The sequence below is a fragment of the Balaenoptera ricei genome, chromosome 19 (assembly GCF_028023285.1).
Source record: "Balaenoptera ricei isolate mBalRic1 chromosome 19, mBalRic1.hap2, whole genome shotgun sequence".
Classification (NCBI taxonomy): domain Eukaryota; kingdom Metazoa; phylum Chordata; class Mammalia; order Artiodactyla; family Balaenopteridae; genus Balaenoptera; species Balaenoptera ricei.
Window position 1 is genome coordinate 43,691,256 of NC_082657.1, and position 23,363 is coordinate 43,714,618.

General features: G+C 43.6%; 1 long non-coding RNA gene and 1 pseudogene across 3 annotated transcripts in view; one reads left to right on the forward strand and one right to left on the reverse strand.

Annotated features, from left to right (window-relative positions):
• LOC132353424 (uncharacterized) overlaps positions 1-23,363 on the reverse strand; it is a 600,229-nt gene that overhangs the window by 456,758 nt on the left and 120,108 nt on the right. For all 3 annotated transcript variants that reach the window (XR_009499025.1, XR_009499023.1, XR_009499024.1), the window contains exon 3: positions 22,151-22,224. This is a non-coding gene — a long non-coding RNA (uncharacterized LOC132353424). The remainder of the gene's footprint in view (positions 1-22,150; positions 22,225-23,363) is intronic.
• Positions 4,188-4,770, forward strand: LOC132353858 (ferritin light chain-like; annotated as a pseudogene).

The following is a 23,363-nucleotide window of genomic DNA, read 5'->3' on the forward strand; positions in this document are numbered from 1 at the left end:
ATATACAAAATGTGAACAACACTACAATCAACTCAATCTAATTCATAGTCTATCCAAGCGCACATGGAATATTCACCAAAATAGACCCTATTGTGGGCCATAAAACAAGTCTCAAACTTAAAACAATTCAAATCCTACAGAGTTTGTTTTCTGACAAAATGAAGTTGAGTTAGAAATTAATAACAAGATTCCAGGAAAATCCACAAATGTTGGAAATTAAGCATTACACTTCTAAATAACCCATAAATCAAAGGTGAAATTGTAAAGGGAATTAGACAATATTTTAAACTAGAAAAATTAAAAACACAATGTACCAAAATTTGTGGGATGCAGCTAACACAGTGCTTAGAAGTAAACTTACAGGTCTAAAGATTTATATTAGAAGAGAAAAATAAACATTACCTAAGCTTCAACCTAAAAAGATTTTTAAATGAGGAAATTAAACTCAAAGTATGCAGAAGAAAAAATAATAAAGAATGGCAAATGATATAAAAGGAAATAATCAAAACGTCAGGAAAAATGGCAACAAAAGTGGGTTCTTTGAGAAATTTAATAAAATTGATAAAACTCCAGCTAGACTGATGAAATAGAGTGAAACACAAATAATCAATACCAGGAATGAAAGAGAACATATCTCTACAGATTCCACATACATTAAAATGATAATGACAAAACATTATTAACTTCATTCTCATAATTTGAAAACTCAGGCTAACTGGATAAATTCCTTGGAACACACAAATTACCAATATTGACTCAAGAAGTAGAAAATCTAAATCACCATATATCTATTAAAGAAAGTGAATTTGTAATTAAATATCTTCCCACAAAGAAAACTCCAGATCTAGATGGCTGTCCTGGTGGTTTTATCAGACATTTAAGGAAGATATAATGCCAATCCTAAACAACCACTTTATAAACCTGGAGGAGGGGAACACAATTTCAGCCTCACTGTAAGAGACTAGCATAAACCTAATGTCACAACCAGATAAAAACATCCAAGAAAAAAAAACTGCAGGCTAAAATGCCTCATGAACATTTTATGAAAAATCCTTAACACAATATTAGCAAATCAAACCGCACAAAATATTACAAAATACAACACAACATGACCAAGTGAGATTTATCACAGGAATGCAAGGTTGGTTAACATTCAAATACCAACTAATATAATTTGTCACATTAATAGAATAAGGTGGGTGGGGGAGAGGTATAATAATCTCAACAGGTGCTGAAAAATCTTTTGACAATTTAGAGAAGAAAAAAACCTCTCAAACTAGAAACAGAGGAAATCTACTTAAACCTAATATTATCTATGAGAAGCTTACAATTGACATTATATTAAATGCTTTCTCACTTAGATCAGGAAAAAGGCTGGAATGTCCACTCTCACCAATTCTAGTACAGTGTTGCATAGAGGTTCTAGGCAGTATAGTAAGAAAAAGAAATGAAAGGCATATAAAAGGAATTTAAAGTGAAACTACTTTTATTTGCAGACTACACAGCAGTGTACATAGAAAATCCTAAGGAATCCAAAACAAAAACTTATAGAACTAAGTGAATTTATCAGTGTCACAGGATACATAGACCTAAACATAAAAGCAAAAACTATAAGATGTCTAGAGGAAAAGGAGGAACATATTTTTGTGAACTTGGGCTAGATAAACTTTTGTAGATAGGGTATAGAATTCAGTAACCATTAGAAAACTGAGAAGTTGAACTTTATCAAAATGCTATTTTAAAAAAAATTTTTGCTTATCAAAAACACATTTTTAAATGATTAAGCAGGCTATAAACTGAAAATATTCATAAAATCTGACAAAGGGTATATAGAGATATATGTTATCTATCTCTATCTCTGTATCTTCTACAATAAAAAACAACCCACGCAATAAATATGGCAGTTTCTTAAAGTATTAAACATATATTTAGTCCACAGCCAGCAATTTCATTCTAAGGTATTTACCTAAGAAAAATGAAAACACCTATCCACAAAAAGTCTTTTACAAAACTTAATCATAGGGCTTCCCTGGTGGCGCAGTGGTTGAGAATCTGCCTGCCAATGCAGGGGACACGGGTTCGAGCCCCGGTCTGGGAAGATCCCACATGCCGCGGAGCAACTAGGCCCGTGAGCCACAATTACTGAGCCTGCGCGTCTGGAGCCTGTGCTCCGCAACAAGAGAGGCCGCGATAATGAGAGGCCTGTGCACGGCGATGAAGAGTGGCCCCCACTTGCCGCAAATAGAGAAAGCCCTCGCACAGAAACGAAGACCCAACACAGCCATAAATAAAAATAAATAAATAAATAAATAAATATGCTTGTACTTTAAAAAAAAAAAAAAAAACTTAATCATAGCAGCTTTATTCACAATAGCCAAAAACTGGTAGCAGCCCAGGTGTTCATCAAGAGGTGAAAGAATGAACAAATTGTGTTGTATTCATTCAGTGGAATAATACTCAGCAATAAAAATGAACAAACCACTGATAGACAAAGCAAAAGTATTATGCTGAGAGAGAAGTCTTCACACAAACATACACATTGCTTGATTTCCTTTCCAAGAAGTTCTAGAAAAGGCAAAACATGATAGAAATCAGGACAGTAGGATTTCTGAGAACTCAGAATGACAAGAGGCCACAATGGAGCTTTCTGGGGTTATCGAAATGTACTGATAAAAGTGTGGCTTACATGGGTATATATGTTTGTAAGACCTGTGCATTTCAATGTATTTAAACCTTAATTTTACAAAATCTTAACTTTTATTTTTAGAATTGGATGATTTTAAAAACATCTTGAGAACGTAGAAAAGCTAAACAATCTTGAAAAAGAGTAAGATAAGGACTTACACTCACAGATTTCAAGACTTATTATGAAGCCATGGTAATCAAGACACTGTGGTGTTGGTAATGGAAGACACATAAATCAGTGGAACAGTGTCCAGAAAGATCCATGCTTATATAACCAACTGATTTGGGGTCAAGGAACCTAAGCAATTCAATGAGGGAAAACACAGGTTTTTTCAATAAACAATACTGCAACAAACCGCTTGGGGCAAATCTATAAGGGGTAAAAATTAACTGTAACTCTTGCCTTACACCATACACAAAAGTTAATTCAACATGGATCATACATATCAGTATAAAAGCTTAGAACAATAAAACTGCCAAAAGAAACCAAATGAGAATATCTTTGCAACTTTGAAGTAGATATGGATTTCTCAGACAGGAATGAAAAAGCATTCATCATAAGGGGAAAATCTGATACACTAGATTTTCTCAAAATTTTAAAAATTTATGAAAAGACATTATTACGGTAGGCACAGATCAGGTGAAAATTCACAAATATATTCACAAAACATATATCTGACAAGCCTCTGGATCTAAAATATACAAAGAACTTCTCAAACCTCAATCATAAAAAGACAACCCAATTTTTGAAATGAGTAAAAAGTCTAGAACAGGCAATTCACTAAAGAATACACATGAGGGACTTCCCTGGTGGTCTAGTGGTTAAGACTCCGTGCTCCCAATGCAGGGGGCACAGGTTTGATCCCACATGTCACGTGGTCAAAAAAAAAAAATCTGTTATAAAAATACACATGAGTGTCCGATAAGCACATGGAGAAAAGGCTCAACAGCATCAGTCATCAAGGAAACGCAAATTAAAACAAAGATGATATACAATTATGCACACACTATAATGGCTGACATTTAAAAACTGGCAACATCAAATTCCGGTAAGGACGTGGAGCTACAGGACTCTGGTACAATAACATCAGGAAGGCAAAATGGCCACTTCGGAAATCCGTCTAGCAGTTCCCCATAAAGTTAAGCATTCACCTGCCCTAGGACCCAGAAATTCCACTTCTACCTACAGGCGTACCTCAGAGATATTGCGGGTCCAGTTCCAGACCACCACCATAAAGCCCGTAACTCAGTAGAGCAAGTCATACAAATTTTTGGTTTCCCGGCGCAGGTAAGGCAGTGCACTCGGTGGTCCACGGATCTGTCTCTTGCTTCAACAATGTTTGGACAGAAGAGACCCAGGGACACCCTCCTCCTCCAACTTCCGACCACCCTCCAACCTTTTTTCCAGTAGTCACCTTCAGAACCAACCTCTACAGCTATTCTCAGCCTCCGGGACCAGCCAACACCATGTTTTGAGCTTAGCTCCTAATTGCCCGTCAACCATGAGCTCCCAGATTCATCAGAATTATTTCACCCAGGCGGAGGCTGCCATCCGCTACCTGGTCTATGTGCATCTGCGGCCTACCGCACCTACCTCTCTCTGGGCTTCTATTTCGAACGCGACAATGCGGCTCTGGAAGCGTGGGCCACTTTGTCCGCGAACTGGCCGAGGAGAAGCTGGAGTGCTCTGAGCGTTTTTTTTTTTGTTTTTTTTTTTCTGAGCGTCTCTTGAAGATGCAAAACCAGCGCAGCAGCCGTGCCCTCTTCCAGGACTGCAAAAGCCATCCCAGGATGAGTGGGGTAAAACCCAGGACGCTATGGAAGCCGCCATGGTCCTGGAGAAGAACCTGAACCAGGCCCTTTTGGATCTGCGTGCCCTGGGTTCTGCCCGCGCAGACCCCCAGCTCCGCGACTTCCGGGAGAGCCGCTTCCTGGATGAGCAGGTGAAACTCATCAAGAAGATGAGTGACCACATGACCAACCTCCGCGGGCTGCCTGGTCCCTAGGCTGGGCTGCGCCAGTATCTCTTCCCAAAGGCTCACCCTCGAGCACGACCAGGAGCCTCCAGAGCCCAGCAGCCTTTGAGGAGCCCCTCTGGCATCCCCCTGGTGAAGGCTTCTGCCTGAAGTCTTTCTCTGCAGCCACTAGGCAGCTTTTCAACCACCCTGGAGCCCTCTCCCAAGCGGTGGACCAAACGTAAACAATAAACTTTTTTGCAGTAGCCAAAAAAAAGTTACGTTTATACTATACTGTGGTCTATTAAGTATGCAATACCACTATGTCTAAAAAAGCAAGGTACATACCTTAGTTTTAAAATACTTTACTGCTAAAAAATGCTAATCATCATCTGAGCCTTCAGTGAGGCATAATCTTTTTGCAACAGTAACATCAAAGATCACTGATCACAGAGTGCAATAGCAAATATAATAATAATGAAAAAGCTTAAAATGTTGCAATAATTTCGAAAATGTGACACAGAGACATGAAGTGAGCAGATGCTATTGGGAAAATGGCGCCAACAGACTTGCTTGCTGCAGGGCTGCCACAAACCTTCTATTGGTAAAAAACCCAGTGCCTGCGAAGCACAATAGAGCTGAGTGCAATAAAATGAAGTCTGCCTGTATTTACTCAAGAGAAATGACAATGTGCACAATAAGAGCTGAATAAGAATATCCATATCAGCTTTGTTCATAATAGCCAAAAACTAGAAATGACCCAAATGTCCTTCAACAGGTGAGGGGATAAAAAACGGAGTTATAATCATACAACAGAAGTTACCCAGCAATAAAGAGGAATGAATTACTGATACATGCAACAACACAAATGAGCCTCAAAGACATGATGCTGAAAAAAGCCAGCTACAAAAGAATACATCCTGCAAAATCTGATTTATATGGAGTTCTAGAACAGGCAAAATTAATCTGTTGAAAGAAATCAGAGCAATGTTTTCCTGAGAGCCAGGAGGAAGTGGGTGGGGGAAGGATGGTCTGGAAGGAGCAGGTAGAATGTTTTGGGGGCGATGGAAATGTTCTGTGTCTTGACAGAGATGTGGGTTACGTGGCAACATGCATTTGCAAAAACTCGTTAAACTGTAATCTTAAGATCTGTGCATTTCACTGCCTATTAATTATATGTCAATTAAACAAGTAAGGAGCTAACATTTTTTAAAGAAGAAGATACGGGGGAAAAAAAGCATATACAAGAGCCTGAGAAAATATGAGGGTGCAGTTAAGCAGTGATTAATAATGGGTGGGCATCAATGAAAGGTACCATATCATGGTGAAATATTTGTTTTCTGTAAAAATTTGGTTTTTGCTAATGATTCATTTTTCAATGTTATCTATGATTGCTTTAAGTAATTTCTCCTTCCCTTTTTTTAGGCATGCTTACTTTGAAAAATATGTTAATTTTCTAGTAAGTTTGCAACACTTTCTTAAACATGTACAGTTGGTCAGCCAAGTCATAAGTCCACAGTCTGTCTTTACCACCTACCAAGTAGGCACAGTCACCCACCTGAGGCCCAGGTGGCCAAGGATAGACAGGAGAGCCCCTGAATGCTGAGCTGGCAGCTGTAATAGGACGCAATAAACACGACCACAGCACAGATCATTCTCTGATTCACCCTGAGTTCTTTTAGCTCAACAAATCGGGCCTTTTCTATGCTTTGGGCTCTAGTTTTCCTGAAACCATTTTCAGATGCTTTAAATATGGCAGTGTATCAAGAGGCAATGAAATAAACTTACATCAACTTAATTGGTGGATGGCAAATTTAAGCTAACTGTAGAAGATGCATTCAAAAAACAAATAACCAGAATGTTAGTTTGATTGTAGGGAGTGAACCATTTTTCTCAGTGGTGTGAGGGGTGGTCTCATCTCTCCCCCATGTCTCTTCCATGGGCCTGGAAATTATCAAAGCAGGATCACAAAACGAGCAGTTGCTGAGGTGGCTCGAATCAGAGATGAGATGGACCATTTTTGCATAGTAACTCCCAAGAAACTTACCATGGAGAGGCCCATATTCACAAGGGGAGACACTGGCTGGTCTCTAAGATGCTCCATTAGTGGTATTTGACTCTCCACCCCTCACCACTCTCTTATTCAAAGTGAAGCCAAATGATTGAATGTCATTGGTGATTAAAAGTGGTTGGGTCCTAAAGTAACAAGCGTGAGCATTAAAGGGCTTAACCTCTTGTAGCAACTGCAAGAGGTTGACTCCAAGAGTTCACCTTCAACCACCCACAGCTGTTGGAGAGCAAGTTAAATAGAGCGAGTGAGTCACACCTGAATCCTTCCCTCCCCCATCAAGCTGAAGCACATAGACCCCGCACTACCCAAAGCGTGGCCATGAGCCAGCAGCCTCAGCGTTACCTGGGAGCTTGTTAGAAATACAGGATATTGGGCCGCACCCCAGACCTACAGAGTCTGCATTACTACAAAATCCCCATGTGATTCATGTGCACATTGAAATTTGAGAAATGCTGGTGGGAGTTCATCTGTTTATATTTAACAAACACATATATAGCATTTATTATGTGCCAGGCACTGTTCTACATGTGTTAGAAATATTAACAGATTTAATCCTCACAGCAACCTTCTGATTGTAGGTACTATTGTCATCTCCATTTCAAGGAAGAGGAATATGGGGCACAGAGAAGTTAAGCGACTTGCCCAAGGTCACACAGGTAGTAAGTGGCAGAGCTGGGATTTAAACCCTAGAAGCCTAGCTTCAGTGTCCGTGCTCTTAATCATTGCATTGTGTAGTTGAAATGATTCCAAGGAGAAATACAGGATTTTTTTTTTTTTACATTTTTCTGGGATCCATTTGTATCTCTACTTTTGTATTTGTATGTCTATAGTTAATTGTACTGTGATTTGACTGTGGACTTTTAACACACCAGTTTTTCCACCCTAAAGGGTGCAAGATCGGGGTACACTTATTTTAGGTGCTCTCCCCAAAAGAATATATTTCTCCTATATTCTGTGAAATGGCACTGCTTGCCTAGTTTTCCCATTGAGGGTTAGAGAACTTGGACACATATTCAGCTAAGCTTATCCATCTTTACAAACCTGGAGGGATTCCTTTACTAATAACATAATAACAGGAAATGACTGAATCCACAATATGGAAAGCATTAAAAGAGTTTAGTATCGGATTTATGTTAACAAATATGCATCAGACAAACTACAACTAATAGCCAACATCACTGCTGTACATTTCTAGTACCAATTCCCCCCACCAAAGAATTAGTGGAACCCTCAGGTACATGTAGCTCAGGGAAATTAATCTGAAACAATATCAAAATTGTCCATGTCTCACATACAAAGGAATAGACTATAGACCAATTACTTCCTGTAAGAAGATCTGTCTGTTAATCTCAATAAAGGGAATTGCTAAACCTTTTAGTGTGGGATCTGCAAAATGCACACAATATCTTCCTGGATTGAATTGTGATCCTCTGCAGTGGTGGATCTTACGTGCAGATCTTAAGGTTTTGGCACCTTGAACACAACTCTTAGGCTGTGTGCTACATGAAAACTCTCCCTTGTTATATGGGAAAGCTATTCATGCTAGACTTCCTTCCTGCGTTACTTTGTGAAATGTCCCCCGGGTATTACCACTGTTAGCACTCCAGGTTCCCTTACGTTTGGGCAAAAGGCTCAAAGAGTATTTTTGATTGACTAGATTATTCCCTGAAGAACCTACTTGTTCTTGCCTGAGAACAAAGTTATGACCACAACCAATGGCCTCACTCCAAGTATACTTTCATCCTCATCATCATTTATATTGATGGCTCCTAAAAGTCTCCGAAAGACACTTTCTGAGAGGCAGCCTGGTGTAAGGCAGTAATTTAAAACTTTGCCTGCATATTAGAATGGCCTGGAGCACTTTTCAAAAATACCAATGTCTAGACCCCACCCTAAGTTTCTGATTTAACTGGTCAGGGTGAAGCCTGAACTTTGAATTCCCACAACCACGGTCACGGTTAGGATTAAATGGGATACCGAAAATGAGACACCAAACGCAGTGATTGGCACAGCTATTTACTTGAAAATGCCAATTGTCCTCTGCCACTGGTGCCCTCCCAGTTTCTGCCGAGACAAAGGGAATTCCTAAAATATGGTTATACTTCAGGGGTAGCCGAGCACATTGGAACAACTCATTATAGGAGAAAATGAGAGTGGGGGGCGGTGGTGGGGGGGGAGTAGCCAGCCACTGACAGGGGACCGAGACACAGAAAGATTTTTTTTTTTAATAAATTTATTTATTTATTTCTGGCTGCACTGGGTCCTTGCTGCTGCGCATGGGCTTTCTCTAGTTGCGGTGAGCGGGGGCTACTCGTCATTGCAGTGCGCGGGCTTCTCATTGCGGTGGCTTCTCTTGTTTCGGAGCACGCACTCCAGGCGCGCAAGCTTCAGTAGTTGTGGCATGCGGGCTCAGTAGTTGTGGCTCGCGGGCTCAGTAGTTGTGGCACACGGGCTTAGTTGCTCCGTGGCATGTGGGATCTTCCTGGACCCATGTCCCCTGCATTGGCAGGCAGATTCTTAACCACTGAGCCACCAGGGAAGCCCCAAAGATTTTGTTTAGTGCAGGGCAAGAGGTCAGGAGAATGAAGCAAGAAAAAGCCAGAATTCAGTAAAATCTGATCACCTGGAAATTTTTAAAGGGGTCATTGCCAACACTTGTGCGGCTGCATGGAATACATTTTACTCAGAAAAATTTAGGGGTGGAGGAGGCTCCATTTAGCTTATAATCTATATTTAAATAGAAAGTTCAAAGCTGAAGTTGGGGGCGAGAAAGAGGAGCTAATGGAAGTTAGGGAATCTTCTTGGGAGGAAACAGCTCCTCTCAAGTCTTAGACAATGTCCTGTCCTCTCTATACATCCCTCAGGGAAGAAATATAGAGAGAGAAACAACTAACACATGACAAGCAACTTCATCACTTTAAATACTTTCAACAATAAAAACTGTTAGGGAAATATTCATGCATTTGTTCAACATACATTTACTGAGCACCTACTATGTGTCAATCTTGTGCTAAGAATAGTCTGATTTCATAAATGATGAACTAGAACTAAGTAACTTGTCTAAGAAGAGGAAATCACAAAACTGGGGCTCAATTTGAGGTCTGACCCCAAATAACATGTAGAGGTGATTAGGTCCCCAGCCTTCGCTGGGAAATTTAGATGTGATATCCCTGGTTTGCAGCTCTTATGTCTGTTACTCCCTTCCTCTCCACCAACCAGCAAGTTTCCTGCTGTCTCACTTTGTATTTTACTTCAAGGATCAGCTAGTACATCCCCTTTTTCTACAGGCCCTTCCTGACTCCACACGAGTTGACTCTCCATTTGTAGACCTCTGGCAGCTTGTGAGTGCCTGTGTCATGGCAAAATTATGCTGCATTATGATTAATCACTTGTCTGTCTTCTCCACTGGACCATGAGATCCTCAAAGACAGGGATTACTCAAGATCCCTATTTCTTTTCCTAGGGCCTAGCATAATGCCTGACGAAGAATAGGAAAGGAAGGGAGGGTGGAAGGAAGGAAGGAATTCAGTGAAGTCTTTCTAGAAGAGGTGAGCAACTGAGCTGGATATAGATTCAAATCAACCTGGGAGGGACTGAATGTTGCTGGAGGACAGGTTCAAGGAAAATCACAAGGGAAGGAATGTGGTGCCGTGTGGAGAGCACATCGGGACTACTATCCTCCATGGACGCAGGGTTTCAGGCCGAGCGGCGAAGCTAAGAATGTAAGGTCCGAGGATGTCTTGCAGGACTGACAAACACTCAGCCATCAGCCATGGGACGGGTATGAACTGAGCACCTACTATGAGCCAGAGGTTCTGCCCAGCAGAGTGAGAGAGACCAGCACAGGCCCTGCTGTCACAGAGCTCAGGGTCCCACAGGCTAAACCTGTTCTGAGAGAAGAAAAAGGAATCAATCAAGGTCCTCACCCAGGCAGTGATGTAATTTAAGTGGAGCCTGAGGGCCATTTATCTTGTTCAGAGTAAAGCATGATCTGAGAGGAGGAAGGGGAGGGGGAGGGAGAGAAGATGGGAAGAAAATGATGAGAAGCTCCAAATTAGACTCTTAACTCTGTGGGGGCAAAGTTGGATTCTGTATGGCCCAGTTTCATGTGTTTTGTGTATTCCAGCACCCAGGACAGTACCTGGTCATGACAGGTGCTCAAGAAATATTCGTGGAGTGAATGGGATGGGATGGGATGGGGTGGAATTTTACTGAATTGAAGCGAATTAAGGGAGAGCAGTAGAGGAGTCCTTAACTGGGTGTCATGGTCCCTGGTGTCCAGTCTTTCCTGGCTCTGCCACTGACTAGCGAAGTCATCAGGCACTTTGACAGCTTCCCTGTTGTTTGTTGCCTCATCTGTGGGAGGTACAGGGGATTTCAATTTGTACCCTAGTTTTCCATAGAACTTGACTATTTCATATGGTCAAATTAAAGCCTGCAGAGCCAGCTAATTTGGGACAATGCTAAGTTAAATAAATATAAACAAGTCTCTTGACCATGGGACATCTCAGAGCCTTGACCATGCCTGGGTGAACTGGGAAGCCCCGAGAGGAAGATAACATATGCTGTGGTTCCCAATTCTTTTGACTACAGAACCCCAACCTTCATTTTTTGTTTTTCATTTTCAACCTTACAGAACCTCTCCAGCCCTAATGGCGTCATCCAATGATGTCATCTAATGATGTCATCCAAGTTCACCAAGACAGGGATGGCCATGTGGATTTGGGGATTAGTGAACAGCCAGATTTAGCTGATGCAGTGAGTCTAGGTAGGAGGAGAGGAATCTCTTGTCTGTGGGATGGGGAAAGGGTGGTTGCAGGAGACCTGAAGGTCCAGTGAAGAAGTCCTTGATTTCCATGCGGGCTGAGACTTGGAATCTCACTCAAGAAAAGCAAGCCATCCTCTGTGTAAGGCATTGATATTCTGGCGTGGTTTTTAATTTCCCGTCCCTGGGATTAGCTATGTCAGGGAGGAATCCTTTGGCCGCCTTCTCTCAATACATCCCGGAGCTTTTATTTTATTACCAATTTCCCTACATTGTATGCTTTCTTTGAGAATCATAACCATGTGAATATTTGACAATTGAATGGTACGAACATACTGAAATATACAGTTTTCCCCAGAGTTGCATTTCATACTATAATCCGAGGTGATCTCGGTTGCCAGAAACACTCACGCCGTTAATGGATTTGGAGGGAAGATGCTAGTAATGAGACTTTCAAATGCGAATTGTTTTGCTTTCAAATACAGGGTGAAATCCAATGAAATATTACCTTCGACACGCTGGTGCAGTAAGTCCAGCTGATCAAATGAATGCTCGGTGTGTGCTTCGTGTAGGCCTTTTCTATTGCAAACAAGAGCTAGAAGGGGATCAGTCTTATTTTTTCCTGGTAAGATGGATCCTTGATCCCAAAAGTTGTCTTCTGTATTTGAGGGCACACACTTGGCCTCTTCACATCTACAATCTTGAGAGGTTTATTTATTTCACTCACTCATTCAATAAAAATTGACGGGGAACCTACTACGTGCCAGGCAGCTTTGTACACTGAGTGGTACAGCAGTGAACAGTATTTTACAATATTTACAGATGTTTCTGTCATCACACGGCCTACAACCTGGTGAGACACATACACACAATAGACAAGTAAACACAAACATTTAAATGTCAGGTGGCAGTAACAGCCTTGGAGAAAAATAAGCAAGGTGAGGGATAGAGTATGATGGGGCGGCTCCTGTGTTAGCTAGGGTGCCAGGGGCTGCCCTTCCGCGGAGGTGACTACGGAGCAGAGACCCTGGAGAGAAGAGGAAACTGGAGGCCCATGGCTGCTCCAGACTCCAGAACTCCGGAGCGATAGCACAGAGCTTCGGGTGCAGCTTCGCCTGATTCCAGATTGGATGCTCCTTCCACAGCATCATCCAGCCTCACTGGGAACCAGACAGAGAATCGTCAGGGCAAGGCAAGAAGTTGGAGATGATGCCAGGATCTGAAGGAGGTGATGCCATAATACAAAGAAAGGAAATTCAGGCAGGGCTTGCAGGCAGGGCACCAGGAAGATGGGCAGTTGTGCTGGACCCCATCCATCTGGCCTGCCTCTCCCTGACACCCCACACTCAGCAGGTCAAAGCTGGGCTCCTCATCCTTGCCCCAGAGCCAGCCCCTCTCCCTGACTTCTCCAGCTCCATGAAAGGTACCCAACATCTGCCTGGTCATCCAAGTGTGGCTGGCTCATCAAGCTCCTCACCACACCCCTGCCACCCCTGTTCCCTCCATGCTCCTCTTGTCACACTCTCCAGGCCTCCACAAATGACATTTGGGACACCTCCCCCAGCCCTCAACCCTGGAAGTCTAGAGGCTATGTCAAACACTTATTGAACCATTCTGAGAGCACAGCCTTCTTGAATTTATAGTACAATCTCCTTTAAAGGGGCCAGCAGAAAAGAACCCAGAAAAGTGCCATTTCCAAATGGGGCCATTTGAGAAATGATAGCGATTGCTCCAGAAATACTTCTCCACCCCGCTGCTTGCCGCCAGCTCACCCGGGATTCTCTGAAGCAATGGGATGCAGAGATCTGGGAGATGGAGCCGTCCTTTCAACAGAAAGGAAAGCTGCCTGAGGAATCCTTTCATTGTGGTTTCTGCGAGACTCTGCCTTTCATCTAGGTGAGTGGTGAGTCCGAAGGAAGAGAAGTGGCTCTACTGAAGTGACACCTCTGAAATGGATGCGGGGTATTAACGGAGCAAATGCCTCTTGGAAAGGAGGTGAAAGCTCAGCCAGAGAGAGTACTTTGCATTTGGGTGGGCGAGGGCAGAACATGCTGGAGCCCACAGAAGGGGAGGTCTGGAGAGGAAAGGGCTTGGTGCAACTGGCCCTCAGGTGCTGCTACAGAGGCCCTCGGCCCACCCTAGGGGTCACTGCCAACATACCTACACACGGCAGCATCTCCCTGCATCTCTCTGCCTGAGGGTTTTTGCTGGCTGCAGGAGCATGCCTGGCCCGCGTAAAAAATAAGCCAGAGTGCAGGGGAGTTACCAATGAGACCCTCAACCAATGAGGGGTAAGAGCTGGTGGATAAATGCCTCAGTTCCCTTGCCCCTCGGTGAGACAATCCTAGGTGTGTTCCACACACTCTCCAGAGGGTCCCCAGTGAGAATGGACCCAATTATTAGCATTGCTCTCTTCCCTGTCTGGCCTCCCCACTCCCTCACAGTGCATTTTGGGATCGCATCACAGATAAACCTCATGTACCCATCTCTGTCTTAGGATCTACTTTTAAGAAGAACCAAGCTAAGACAATGGGGAAACCAGCCCAGTAGTAAGAAAGCCCCCAGCAGCCTGAGGTGTCCAAATGGGCTTCCTTCTGGCAGGTATCAGTGTCAAAGGACAGCCAATTCCAGGGCTGTGGGGAGAAAGGTAATGAGCCTCTATGAGAAGGAATTAAATAGCCTCCAGAGAAGGTGCCTTGCCAATGTAACCCTGTCAATAAAGTTTGGGTGCCCCAAAGCTTCCCAAGAGACATATGCACTCAAGAACCCTGTATTAGTAAGCTAGGGCTGCCTCTGGAGGCTAGAAATCTGAAAGCAAAGTATTGGTAGAGTCGAATTCTTCTGAGACCTCTCTCTTTCGCTTGAAGATGGCCATCTTCTCCCCGTTTCTTCATATGGTCTTTCCTCTGTGTGTGTCTGTGGCCTAATCTCCTCTTCTGATGAAGACACCAGTCCTATTGGATTAGGGCCCACCCATATGTTTTACCTTAATCCCCTCTTTAAAGGCCTTATCTATTGGGCTGGCCAAAATATTCCTTCGGTTTTTTCCATAAGATGACTCTGGTGGCACTTAATTGTCTTTAACTTCATTCAAAACAATTTTGTTAGATTGTATGTGACAGCTGTCATATCAGCATGCATTTTTAAAAAGACTTATCAAAATTGTTGAAATTTGTGTAGCAATTTTTAAAAAAATTTTTTTTAATTTTATTTATTTTTGGCTGCGTTGGGTCTTTGTTGCTGCACGCGGGCTTTCTCTAGTTGCGGCGCATGGGCTTCTCATTGCGGTGGCTTCTCTTGTTGCAGAGCACAGGCTCTAGGCACATGGGCTTCAGTAGTTGTGGCACACGGGCTCAGTAGTTGTGGCTTACAGGCTCTAGAGCTCAGGCTCAGTAGTTGTGGCACACGGGCTTAGTTGCTCCGCGGCATGTGGGATCTTCCTGGACCAGGGCTTGAAACCGTGTCTCCTGTGTTGGCAGGCGGATTCTTAATCACTGCGTCACCAGGGAAGTCCCCTGTGTAGCCATTTTAATATTGAAGATGGAAGAAAAAAAGCAACTTTTTTGGCATATTATGCTTTATTATTTCAAGAAAGGTAAAAACGCAACCAAAACACAAAAAAAAGATTTGTGCAGTGTATGGAGAAGGTGCTGTGACTGATCAAACGTGTCAAAAGTGGTTTGTGAAGTTTCGTGCTGGAGATTTCTCACTGGGCGACACTCCACGGTCGGGTAGACCAGTTGAAGTTGACAGCAATCAAATCGAGACATTCACTGAAAACAATCAACGTTACACCACGCGGAAGATAGCCAACATACTCAAAATATCCAAATCAAGAGTTGAAAATCATTTGCACCAGCTTGGTTATGTGAATCGCTTTGATGTTTGGGTTCCACATAAGTTAAGCAAAAAAAACCTTCTTGACTGTATTTCCGCATGTGATTCTCTACTTACATGTAACGAAAACATTCCGTTTTCAAAACAAATTGTGACGGGCAATGAAAAGTGGATACTGTATGGTAATGTGGAACGGAAGAGATCGTGGGGCAAGCGAAATGATCCACCAGCAACCACACCAGAGGCCGGTCTTCATCCAAAGAAGGTGATGTTGTGTATATGGTGGGATTGGAAAGGAGTCCTCTATTATGAGCTCCTTCCAGAAAACCAAACGATTAATTCCAACAAGTACTGCTCCCAATTAGACCAACTGAAAGCAGCACTCGACGAAAAGCGTCCAGAATTAGTCAACAGAGAATGCATAATCTGCCATCAGGATAAGGCAAGACTGAATGTTTCTTTTATGACCAGGCAAAAACGGTTACAGCGAAGTTCTGATTCATCTGTCATATTCACCAGACATTGCACCTTCGGATTTCCATTTATTTTAGTCTTTACAAAATTCTCTTAATGGAAAAAATTTCAATTCCCTGGAAGACTGTAAAAGGCACCTAGAACAGTTCTTTGCTCAAAAAGATTAAAAGTTTTGGAAAGATGGAATTATGAAGTTGCCTGAAAAATGGCAGAAGGTAATGGAACAAAAGGGTGAATACGTTGTTCAATAAAGTTCTTGGTGAAAATGAAAAATGTGTCTTTTATTTTTACTTAAAAACCGAAGGCACTTTTTGGCCAACCCATACAAACACTGTCACATTCTGATGTACTAGGGTTAGGACTTCAACTCATGGACTGTGTACGAGAGGGGACACAATTCAGCTCATAACAGACCCAAGAGATGCCCACTTCCCAGCTGAACAAAGAAGGACTCTGAATCCACCACCTGTGAGGTTCCTGGATGTGACAGCTCTTGGTTAGACCGCAAAGCGACAAAGCATAATGAGGCCTGAAATGAGCCCGTCAGAAGTGAGGAGGTGGCAGGAAGGGAGGCCGTGAAGTCTAAGCCACGGCAACTATTTGACCCACCAGTGGGTTGGGTCCTTTTTCTAGGGAAGTGAGCTCATTATGGTTAAATCTTTTTCCAGCTCCTGGTTGATTCATGAAGTGGTTTTGAATGTTGATAATCACTTCATGAATCACTGACAAACACGAGAGCCAAATACCTGGCACTTGGATTGCGATCTCTCCTGATGAGCATTCCTGTCATGACGTGGGGTGTCCCCGCTCCCAGCAACCAGGCGTGCAGATGAGAAGAGTCCTCGTTCATGTGCCGAAGTCTCCTGCTTCAGTCATTCCACCCCAGCCATTTGTCAGGCACTGACTCACCCCAAATATTTAATGATCATTAATGAGTTAATTCTGCAAGGTTCACTTTGAAATCCTCATGACATTGGGCATGAAGGGATCAGGCATCAAGTCCTGCAACACCGTTTCCAGGGGGAGTAAAATGGTGTCTCTCAGAGCGTGTCATGGTGTCCAAAGGAGAATCTGCTTCAGCCCAGACTGCAAACGAGACATGGCCACTGCCTCAGGCAAAGTGAGAATACCTATCTCTCAGGCAGACCACAGTCCTCAAAGAAACAGAAACTGAGGGATCAGACTGTAGAGAGATACAAGAGAGCCACCATGTTGCATTTGGCTATTAGAGAGGATACTGGAGAGACACAAAAGATGCAGCCTCCAAACCTAAAATCTTCTTGAACACTTGAGACATAAAGACCAGCTGCTCAGAAGCAGAGGCAGACAGATGTTCCTACCAGACACCTGCCCACTTCACTCCCTCATTTCGTTCTCCTCACCTCACCTGCCTGGCCACCCCTCAGAAGAGCTTCTGCAGGCACCTCTGCTGCCCTTTCCTGACAGACTGTCCTCCACAGCACTTATCACCACCCACCACCTTCTAGATCCGTCTACTGGTTTATCTTCTGTCTCCCCCACCAGTAAGTAAGCTCCACAAGGCAGGGATCTCGGTCTCTTCTGTTCTCTGCTGCAGTCCCACAACCTAAAAGAGTGCTCGGGATACAGAGTAGGTGCTTAATAAATATTTGCGGGAAAAGTGAGTGTGACAAGAACCGTGTTGAGCGTAAGGAAGAGAATCTGCAGAACGTGAAAGAAGAGGAATGTTGTCTGAGTGATCGCTTCTCTCTCTACCCCCGCTGCATATTTATGGTCTTTTGAATCCTTGGTGAGGAGGAAGGGGTGCTTTGTACCCAAGTTGGTATCCAGTTCTTATGCCCCTGTGGACTCAGGCACCCTCAACATACCATGTCAAAGCCTTCGCTAAGTCTGAGGAGAAGATCTCCCTCAGATGCTGTGACAGAACCATGTTTGGGTAGATCCCACATGACTTCTGGAGTCCAGACCCTCCTGGGTCCCTCTTCTTTACAAGGCTTATTTGTGTTTGGCTGTGCTATGGAAGAATCTCTACATGCCATTCAAAATCCAATAATGGTTTTGCTGAAAAAGCCCATCCAGACTATCTACTTCCTCTTCACTGGAAAAGGAACTCCGAAGGCTCAGAGAGGGAAAGTAGTTAACCCATGTTCACACAGATCGCAGTAGAATCAGGACAGAAACCAAAGCCTTCTAATCCCCATGGTAGAGTATATGCTTCCACCCAAACCTATCCACCTACCTTCCAGAGTTGAAGAATTTAACTGTGAGGAAGGAAATAACTGAGCATCCCAACTCAGCTTGTATGTAGACTAGAAGAAACCAGCTGGGTTAGATCACAGATTTCTGGGGCCTCTGGTTTGCCTTAAAGCACCATATATTTGACATAGAAGGTGCCCTGGAGGACATCTCACCCAAGTGCCCTATTGTAAGATGGGCAAATAGGAGTTCAGAAAGTCACACAGGAAGGGAGTTAAAAGAGTTAGGGCCAGACCTCCAGCCCCTGTCCTCAGTTTAGGCCATTTTTAATCTCATCTTACCAACTTGAACAGCAACTACAGATGTGGGAAGAAAAAACCTTAAGTGTCATTTTGCCCAAATGCCCATTTTCCAGATGAGGAGACTGAGGTTGAAAGGACCAGGTGAGTGTCAAAGTCTGGAGCCTAGGTCTAGACTTCCTTTCCCCACTGCCATCCTCACTGGGGGAATAAGCAGGGCCTCCAGACCATACTTTCAGGGCTGCTGAGGACACTACCTAATGTCCATGGGCCTTGGAGTCTGGAAGATGTGGATTCCAGTCCCAGCTCTGCTCCAAGCCAGCTGGGTGACCTCAAGTGAGTCACTTCACCACCTGGGCCCACAGTTTCCTCGAGTTCTTAAGTGTCTTAGAAATGTCAAAATATGACCAGCTCTGTGAATTGCCAAGCACAGAATAGGCACTCTGTGTCCGTGTCCTTTTTTCCTATGCCTTTTGCTCTCCACCTTTTATCCCATTGGGTAGTGAGATCTTCATTCCTTTAACGTAACTATTTCTGTTCGCGTTAAAATGGGAACAAAGAAGTGTCTGTAAGTCAGGGGGCATTTGAACCGGGCCTTGAAGGATGAGTGGGAATTTTCTAGGTAGACAAGCGGGGGAGAGAATTCCAGGATGATAGAATCACTTATACAAAAGCATATAGATCCGAGAAAAGGAAACCCTCACAGGAGCCTGAAGGGGAGGAAACCTGGGGTGGGGTGACTTGGCTGAGATGAGAAAAAGAAAGGTCCCTGTGGAATAGCCGTGGGAGGCCTGGAATGCCACACCCAAGAGACCTCATGGAAGGGATGGGGAAGGATGTGATGTGTTTCAGGGGAGAAATGATGAATTTCTTTGAAAGGTCACTCACTCGGGGCAGCAGCTAGAAAGATGAAGGGTTGGAAAGAGAGAAGGAGGTGAAGCAGCCACTGAAGAGAGTTTTGGCGAAAGCCCAGCTGGTATACGGAGTCCAGGGCTTAGAAGGCCAGGGTGGAGGGTGACTGGCTGAGGCAGATGCATGGGGCCTCCCGCAGGCTGCCTGTCCCCTCTGCACGCCCCCTCACTGTGACCTCAGAGGTGATGTCTCAAGCAGAGGGCTGTGCCCCACTCCCCAAGCCAGCAGGAGATGCCCCACAAGTGCCCTCCTTCCCTCATCACCCTCTCCCCTCACGCTTCCTGGTACCTGGCAGCCAGTCTTCCCCAGCTTTATTTTTTTTTCTTTTCCTGTAACATATCTAACATCTCTTCTTTGTTATTTCAAAGTACCATCCAACAGAGCTCAGACTGGCATCCCTCATCCTCCCACCAGCCTCCGGAGCTCCTCCGTCGTCCCTCCAGAAACCACGGCACAAGCACTCTTCACACACAGCCTCCTCATCAACGGAGCCCTTATCTCCATCTGGTTTTCAGCTTAAAATAAGTTTCTAAAAACCCTCATCTACAAACAGCCCCCCTCTTTGCAATAATATCCAGGTAGTATTTTCAGCCATTGTCTCTTTAGACCAGGGACTGCATTTGATTAAATCATGTGGTACGTGTATTGCCGACCCCTCAAAGCCTGCATCAGCCTTTGACGGGAACTATCTTATCTGTAATCAGTTTACTGGGTTATGGACCCAGATTTCCTCTGCAAAACATCAGGCTGGGAGGCTTCGCTCACCCCTCCTCCTAGGAATGCAGCTAGACTTTGATAAACCTGAGATTCCACTTCCTAGAACTTCAGAGTCCAACAGAGCCTCGGTTCCAATCCAACACTCACCATCCCAGGGCAAAGCTAATTTTAAGTTTTATTTCAACACACTGTAAGATGACCACGGTGTTCAGCAAGACGAAAGAGACGATTTCAACAAACAATGACTGTAAACCTACAATGTTCCAGCTGTTTAAGATGAGCATAGATTGACTTCCTGTGGCTCACATCTGGGTGGGGGCTGGGAGGAAGATTGAACAATAAATTGTTTACCATTTGATGTGATAAGTGAAATATTATGAGTATGGGAAAGGTATTCAGCTGACTTGGTGATACCTGCTCTGTGTTTTTTGTTAAAAAACACAAAGGTGGGCATTTTTTTTAATTTTAAAAAATACAGTAAAAACCCAATGCTAGTGAAGTTATGGTAAGATTTATAAGAGAGCAATGAGAAAATACACTCAAAGAATCAGAAAAGCGAGCATAACATTCCCCCCACCTCACCCCCATAATCACACTCCTAGGAATTTATCCTAAATTACAAGTCAAAAAAAAAAAAAGATACTTAAGGATGTTCAATATATTGTTTTCTAATAGAAATGGTAATTGAGACACATCAGCTCAAGGATATAGTATGTAGTTATTTAAATTAATTATGGAGACTAGTCATTAGAACTCTGTTTGGGATCTAATTTCAAGCAAAAGAAAGAACACACAAAGTTACCTTCAATAACTGCCTGTGGGGACTTCCCTGGTGGTTCAGTGGTTAAGACTCTGCACTTCCAATGCAGGGGGCACGGGTTTGATCCCCGGTCAGGGCACTAAGATTCCACATGCCGTGGGGTGTGGCCAAAAAGTGTGAAAAAAAAAAAAACCTGCCTGTGGATTCTGCACTCAATGTCCTCACCTTCTACTGGGTTTCGCTTTGAACACCAGTAGTCTGAAGGGTCCTTCTCTCCATGCTCCCGTTGAACTCTCAGAACAACCCTGTGACTCTGATATTGTGCTCCCATCTTATAGATAAGGTAATGAGGCTCAGAGAGGCTTAAATGACAGGCACGCAATATCTAAATCAAGGAGCCCTAACCTAGGTCTCCTAACTCCACATCCAGGACTCTTTCCTGATTTCCATCATCTAGCCAGGTCTGAGGACCAGGAAGAACCACTAATGCTATGGGTGGGCAGTGAGATATTGGGACCATCTGTCTGCTGCCGGAAAAGGCTATGAAGAAGGCCACAACTCCTCACAAGAACACCTGGATGTGTCTTTGTCCCAAGACATCTGAGCCGGCCAGTGGGGATGGAGAGGGTGCCTTTTCCAGCCAAACCACAGCTGCTAAAGATGAGCTTGCTGATAGGAAAAGCATGTAACCAACATGCATCAATTTATGCAACTATATGTCAGGGCTAGGCAATGGGAGGCAGGGACAGAGGGACAGAAATAACCATCTTTGCTGCCCTGTTGCTGAGTAACCACCAAAAGCAGGCATTTAAGAGTGTGTTCATCCATTCATCCATTGATGGACACTTAGATTGTTTCTACATCTTGGCTATTGTAAATAATGCTGTAATGAACACTTAGGAGCACAGATATATCTTTGAGATCCTGATTTCCATTCTTTGGGACAAATACCCAGAAGTGGACTTGCTGGATCATATGTAGTTCCCTTTTTAATTTTTTGAAGAACCTCCATACTATTTTTCATAGCAGCTGCACCATTTTACATTCCCAACCACAAGGGTTCCAATTTCTAAATGCATACAAAGGAATATTATTTGGCCTTGAAAAATAAGGAAATCCTGCCATGTGAGACAAAATGAACACAACTTGAGGTTGTGCTAAGTGAAATAAGCCAGCCACAGAAAGACAAATACTGTATAATTCCACTTATACGAGGCGTCTAAAATAGTCAAACTCAGAGAAGCAGAGAGCAGAATGGTGGTTTCCAGAGGCTGGGGGAGAGGGAAATGGGGAGTTGCCATTCAACAGGTATAAGGCTTCAGTTAAGTAAGACAAATAACTTCTAGAGCTCTGCCATACGACATCGTGCCCATAGTTAACAATACCATATTGTACACTTCAAACTTTAAGAGTAGATCTCATGTTGTGTTCTTATCATACACACAAAAAACCAGAGTACGTACATCCGAGTTAGGTAGACACCTAGACACCTGGGCTTACCTCTGTTTTCCCCTTCACTTGCTGTGGTGACCTTGGGCAAGTCCATCAATCGTTCTGTGTCTCTGTCTCCTCATCTGTAAAATAAGGAAAATAATAGTACTTACCTCACAGAATTATCATGAAGTTCAATGTTTTTCTGATATTAATAAGCTTAGAACAGTTCCTATAATATACTAGGACAGACATCATCTTAAGTGCTGTATATCCACTTCTCAACTTATCCTCAAGACTCCCTGTAAGGAAGAAACTGTGATTTCCATTTTACAGGTGAGGAGACTGAGGCTGTGGGAGCTTAAGGTTATTTGCAGCAGCACATGCATGAGGGACCAGTGAATGGCATCGACGGTAGGCCCTGCCAAAATATGGAGAAGGAAGAGATCCTGCTGGTTATGTATCCCTGGAAGGCTTCCTGAAGGAGATGGCATGGCATATGAGCTTTAAAGAACATGGAAGATGTGAACCAATGTTTTGAGTTGCTGATGGTGGGGACAAAGCACAGTGTTGAGAGGATGGATGGAAGTTCAAGAATAAAGAGACCAGTAGAATAGGCCTATTCTGTCCTGGGCCTCGAATGCCTAGCCAAGGTGTCTGAAGATGCTTCCTTGGCAGTGGTGAGTCAGAAAGGCTGTGGGGCAGGAGTGGAAACAGTGTGTAAGGACAATCATCCATTCACCTGGTCAACATGTGTCCATCAGGAACCCACTTCAAGTGCCAGTTTATACCCCTGACCTCTCTCTCCACCATTCCCTCCTCTGAACAGGCTCTGAGTGAGGCTGAAGGCAGAAACCAATGAGACACAGTCCCAGCAGTCAAGGATGCCCTGCTCTAGCCCAGCACTTCTTAGACTTTTAATGTGCATCTGAATCCACCCCCAACGGAGTTTATTACAAACAGATTCTGATTCAGTAAGTCTGGGGTGGGGCCTGAGAATCTGAATTTCTAACAAGCTCCCAGGTGATGCTGATCACTGGACCATGCTTGGAGTAATAAGAGTCTAATGTGTTTGTTCCCTTTCTAGTTTCATAGTTGTAATCCCAACAAGTAGCACAATGCCTGGTCCAAAGTGGGTGCTTCATACAACATGTGTTAAATTGAAAAATCTTAATCACTTTTACTCCTGTTACCACTGAGTTTGATTAAGGAGACCACCGTCCTCCCAACACACACACACACACACACACACACACACACACACACACGTCAGTGGCCATTT